The sequence below is a fragment of the Lithobates pipiens genome, unplaced genomic scaffold, assembly GCF_037356315.1.
Source record: "Lithobates pipiens isolate NorthernLeopardFrog02 unplaced genomic scaffold, aLitPip1_a1.2 Scaffold_1, whole genome shotgun sequence".
NCBI classification, from domain to species: domain Eukaryota; kingdom Metazoa; phylum Chordata; class Amphibia; order Anura; family Ranidae; genus Lithobates; species Lithobates pipiens.
The window spans coordinates 5916876-5922875 of NW_027507685.1; the positions used below are offsets into that span (position 1 = coordinate 5916876).

The 6000-nt window shown below is 44.4% G+C and overlaps 1 protein-coding gene across 2 annotated transcripts in view; it reads right to left on the reverse strand.

Moving 5' to 3' along the window:
* The window catches only part of ARHGEF9 (Cdc42 guanine nucleotide exchange factor 9), a 659595-nt gene extending 654416 nt beyond the window's left edge, over positions 1-5179 (reverse strand). For both annotated transcript variants that reach the window (XM_077475005.1, XM_077475090.1), the window contains exon 1: positions 4957-5179. The gene's annotated coding sequence lies outside the window, so the exon portion shown is untranslated. The remainder of the gene's footprint in view (positions 1-4956) is intronic.
* Positions 5180-6000: the final 821 nt, after the last annotated feature.

The window sequence follows — 6000 nt, forward strand, 5'->3', positions numbered from 1 at the left end:
AATCAAACTGGTAGAGAAATCAACACTCTGAGCCAATGAATCCTTTGTTGCTTTGCACAGCCCTGTCAGTCTATACTGAGAATATGCTTATAGGAGGGAAAGGACAGAGATGACCCCATCCACACATTGCCTGCTATTTTTTGATCATTCAATTGTGCATATATACTATTCACAAACGTATCCCATGTCCTTGTTTCAAAACACACAGCACAATGGAAAGCCCATATAATAGTCATTACACCACATAATTAATAATCTAAAATATGTGTCACAATTCATAAATCTATGCCTAGCAAATTATGAAGTTCCTCGCTGTGTAATGGTAAAAACATTCAGTGTGATGCAGAATACAGTTCACGGATTATAATACTATTGAGTCTATTATGGCATTGTCAGGGTCTGAAGGAGAACTAAAGACCATGTGAAAGATGGAGAGCTTCAGTTTAAGGCATGTGTGCTGCAGTGTCATTCTTAATTACATCCCAGTCAAAACATATGCGCTAAGTAAATCATACCACAATGCAAGGTAACCTACTGATATGCACTGCACTCTGTGTGTAGTGCACCCCTGAACTCTGCACTCTGTGCGTAGTGCACCCCTGAACTCTGCACTCTGTGTGTAGTGCACCCCTGAACTCTGCACTCTGTGTGTAGTGCACACCTGAACTCTGCACTCTGTGTGTAGTGCACCCCTGAACTCTGCACTCTGTGTGTAGTGCACCCCTGAACTCTGCACTCTGTGCATAGTGCAACCCTGAACTCTGCACTCTGTGCATAGTGCACTCCTGAACTCTGCATGCGTAGTGCACTCCTGAACTCTGCATGCGTAGTGCACCCCTGAACTCTGCACTCTGTGCGTAGTGCACTCCTGAACTCTGCATGCGTAGTGCACCCCTGAACTCTGCATGCGTAGTGCACCCCTGAACTCTGCACTATATGTGTAAATCCCCCCCTCTACTCTGCACTCTGTACGTAATGCACTCCTGGTATTTAATGCTCCTTTACACCACTTTTACCTACAGGTAAGCTTATAACAAGGCTTACCTGTTGGTATCGTGAATACCTCCTAAACTTGCACAGTTTAGGAGATATTCCGTATATATGCTGCTGCCGATGTCATCGGCGCATGCGCACTGAAAAACGGGCCACTGGTGCCGTTTTTTCAGTAGCCATGCTGTGACCTGCGGCTTCCGTACGCATTGCGCAGGAGTGACGTCACTGCGCCTCTGGCGCTCTGATTGGCCTGAAAGTAACTCCGGTGGAAGATGTCGGCCCTATACTCGGAGTACAGACTCCGATTCAGGGCATCATTCTGAGCTAAGTATTTCATAATGAGCTTATTAGGCCTTTGTTTGCAGGGGGTTTTTTTGTTCTTGTTTTTTTCTGAGGTTTACAACCTCTTTAACCTCCCTGGCTGTATTCCCGAGTCTGGCTTGGGGGGGGGGGGGGGAATTTCAGACCCAAAAGCGATAATCCCAAGCCAGACTCGGGATCACATTGCAGGATCCAGGAAGAGTGTGCTTACCTTATCCCCTGGATCCAGCGTTGTCCCCCCGCTGTGCGAGCGGCTCATCCTCCACTTGATCTATCACGGAGCCAAGCTCCATTCCCTGCGAGTGTTGTGACGCACGGGGACGGAGAACAGCGCCAAATTCAAAAAGTGAAACACATACTATACATACAGTACACTGTAATCTTACAGATTACATTACTGTATAAAATTATTTCCCATCCCTTTTGTCCATACTGGTCTGTCCTGCATGTAGTTTTATATTATAAAAACTGTTCTTTCTGCCTGGAAACTGGAGATTGTTCATAGCAACCAAAACTGTCCCTTTACATCAAAAATGGTTTTAGACCAGCTAGAAAACAGCGATAATGAATTGGAATCACTCGCAGAATTGAGGGATATCGATTTGTGGGGAGATCCGTCATCAAATACTGAAAAGTAATGACAGTGACAATTCTGCAACTGAGCAAATTTCAGTGTTTTTGATTTGATTTCATTATTGAATAATTTTTATTATTATATTATTATTTGTTATAATTATTTAGAGTTATTTATTATATTTTAATTTATGATTTTGTTTTTCAAATTTTATCATACCCGGGATGTCTGCTAGACTGGTTTGGACAGATTTAAGTGAGTTATTCCTAAGAATTGCAGGACTACAATATAAAATACCAAATCTCCATGCAAAATAATTGTACCGCTTTAAGCATCGAAAATCTGAAATAATCGTACCGCCAGGGAGGTTAAGACCCTTCCACTGTTTTGGGAGGTCATGGTTTAGTTCCTGCACTTATTTTCTGAGAAAAAAAAAGCCCTAAACACACCTAAACATGAAAATGCAGGGTGCATGGGTGTGAATGAAAGCCTTAGCACCCTTTTACGTGGGCTTTTTTTTTTTTTTTAAACATTTGTTTAATAAAAAGTCAATGTGAATATTAAGCCATTTGAAGCAACCTGAAGAAATTAATTGAGCAATAGTGAATGGGAAATCAAAGCAATTCAAAGAAACTTATAAGCACCTCAAAGAATAAATAACTTCAAATTGCTCCTGAGTGTCACAGTCCAAAAGAGGGGAAATTGGGGTACCAACCTCACAGGACTGGAAGCTGTTTAAGCATTGGGATGGCCAAGTGCCAATCCGTGTCATAAAAGTCCTCTCGTTTTGTAAGGTAATGCAGTTCACAAAACACAACGCATACTGGTTTCACCTTTGCTGGTTGTCAGTCACCAGCCAGTACTGTGCAAGGCTACAAAATGTTTTGTGAGTTCTGTTTTACCCATATCACCATCATTCATTTTAATCTATGGTTATTAAAGTGTATGTGAAAGCAAAACTTATTTTTTTCATTTTGGATAGAGCGAGGAAGGCTTCGACCCTCTGCCAAGTCTTCATTGTGGTCTGTGTTTCCACTAAGGAACTTCACCCCTGAACCATCAAAGATACAGAAAATAAGGCGAAATAATACATTTTTTAGTTCATATGAGGAAGAGGTGAAGGAAAAGTTCTGGTGTCAAGTACTGTCCAAGGTGAAAATCCCCCCCCCCCCCCCCCCCCAATGCCTTGGCCTTTAGATCTGCAGCCTCCATGGGACCCCAAATCAGTATTCTCTGCAGGACAAGTTCCTAATTCAGGGTTCTTTTTCTTTAGGTATGGTAAGAGGAAAGTATGGTCAGAAAGTGTATGAAGAATGTTTTCTCTGCTTAATCCGAGAACACCAGGTTAACATAATATATAGGAAAAGCTGAATGTAATGTTCTAAAAAATAATGATAAGATAAGAAACATAACCATAAACCAAAACCATGGATCTCTTCCAGAGAAGAAAATTAACAAATATCTCTAAAACTAAACTTATTCCTGGAAATGAACCAATTATGCAAATGGTTAAACTTTTAAGGCATTATAAGTGATTTAAGGTGAATAATGTAACTTTAGGTGAACCCTTTAAAGAAAAAAAAAATGTTACTCAATACTGGTTTACTTTGTTCTATCATCGGAAAGTTCCTCCAACAAAAGGTGCAGGCACATCAGTAAACATTAAACCCCAGACCTAAACAGAGGTCCCCTCCATGCTGATGGATTGCAGTCCTGTGTCTTCTTCTAGCAGTAATCTGCTCAGGAATGTGCACAGACTGGCACAGAGCACCAGAGCATGCCAGCATTCCTCCAGCCAGACAAACAGTACCAGGGCATGCCAATCCGCCAGGCACAGAGTACCCGGACATGCCAGAATTCCTCCAGTCTGATACAGAATGCCAGGGCATGCCATCACCCAGGCACAGAGCACCAGGGCATACCATACACCAGGTACAGATTACCAGAACATGTTAGCATTCCTCCAGCTGGGCACAGAGTACCAGGGCACGCCATCAGCCAGGCACAGAGTACCAGGACATACAATCAGCCAGGGACAGAGTATCAGGACATGCCATCTGCCAGAAACAGAGTACCAGGACATGCAAGCATTTCTCCAGCCAGGCACAGAGTATCAGGATATGCCATCAGCCAGGCACAGAGTACCAGGACTTAACAAAGCCAGGCACATACTAAATCCAAGCACAGAGTACCAGGACATACTAAATCCAAGCACAGAGTACCAGGACATACTAAATCCAAGCACAGAGTACCAGGACATACTAAAGCCAGGCACAGAGTACCAGGACATACTAAAGCCAGACACAGAGTACCAGGACATACTAAATACAAGCACAGAGTACCAGGACATACTAAATCCAAGCACAGAGTACCAGGACATACTAAAGCCAGGCACAGAGTACCAGGACATACTAAAGCCAGGCACAGAGTACCAGGACATACTAAAGCCAGACACAGAGTACCAGGACATACTAAAGCCAGACACAGAGTACCAGGACATACTAAAGCCAGGCACAGAGTACCAGGACATACTAAAGCCAGGCACAGAGTACCAGGACATACTAAATCCAAGCACAGAGTACCAGGACATACTAAAGCCAGACACAGAGTACCAGGACATACTAAAGCCAGGCACAGAGTACCAGGACATACTAAAGCCAGGCACAGAGTACCAGGATATGCCATCAGTCAGACACAGAGTACCAGGACATACAATTAGCCAGGCACAGAGTACATGGACATGCCATCTTCCAGGCCCAGAGTATCAGGATATGTCATCAGCCAGAGTACCAGGACATGCCATCAGCCAGGCTCAGAGTACCAGGACATGCCATCTTACAGGCACAGAGTATCAGGATATGCCATCAGCCAGAGTACCAGGACATACAATCAGCCAAGCACAGCGTACCAGGACATGCCATCAGCCAGGCACAGAGTAATAGGACATGCCATCAGCCAGGCACAGAGTAATAGGACATGCCATCAGCCAGACACAGAGTAATAGGACATGCCATCAGCCAGGCACATATAATCGATGTTGCTCTCAGTAAGAATGACACACACATTACCTCCCAGAAGTCAGGCAGTAGATCCAAGCACAGTCAGGGCAGAGTCGGCATGTTTGCTGTCAATCAGACAGGAGGGATCCGGTCGGGGCTCATAGTGCTATCCCTGGTGCTCCATCCATCCATCCATCCATCCAGGGTGTGTAGTCCGGTAGGCTCCCACGTGTCCGGTGCAGAGGACAGCCTGACATGCAGTGGATGGGCTGGGCTGAGATCAGACACCCCTCACCTCCCCACTGCTCATGTCATCACAGCCTAATCAGGAATCTCCAACTGCACAGTCAAAACTTCCTGCCAGAAGAATAAGCCGAGCTCTTTGTTTTTTTTTTACAATTCAAGCTGGTGACACAACGGCTACTGTCGGTCATTGTTTTCACCAACATGACTTTTCTATAGTTTCTTATGTATGGTGTATGTGGGATCACCGTGTACAGCTGTACTATGTATGGTATTGTATGATCCTCAATGCTGAATGACTAATCCGAGTTTATCGAACGTTTACCGACATATTAACCATAGTAAATAATCGTGCCATATTGACTTTCATCGATCTAGGCATTGGTGCCCATACACTCTTCAATTTCATTATCCAATAAATCTGCAATTCAATCAAAACAATCCAATAAGAAACAGAGCAAATATAGCCACAAATTCCCCTCCCCATCAATTTAGACTAAAGGCGGCCATTCCTGAATTGAAATTCGGCTGCTTCAGCAGGGACTGGACACTTTTTAATCCATGATGGGCAGGCTGGTTGTACAGAAGTTGATCAGCAGACCAGCCTGTCGGATTTTTCACAAATGATCGGTGCCACCCAGGGCTGGACTGGGAAAGAAATTTGGCCCTGGACTTCATCCAGACCGGCCCACTTACATTTTGAGTGTCCCATCAGCACCCCCTTACATCAGAGTGTCCCATCAGCACCCCCTTACATAAGAGTGTCCCATTAACAGACCCCTTACATCAGAGTGTCCCATCAGCACCCCCTTACATCAGAGTGTCCCATTAACAGACCCCTTACATCAGAGTGTCCCATCACCAGCCCCC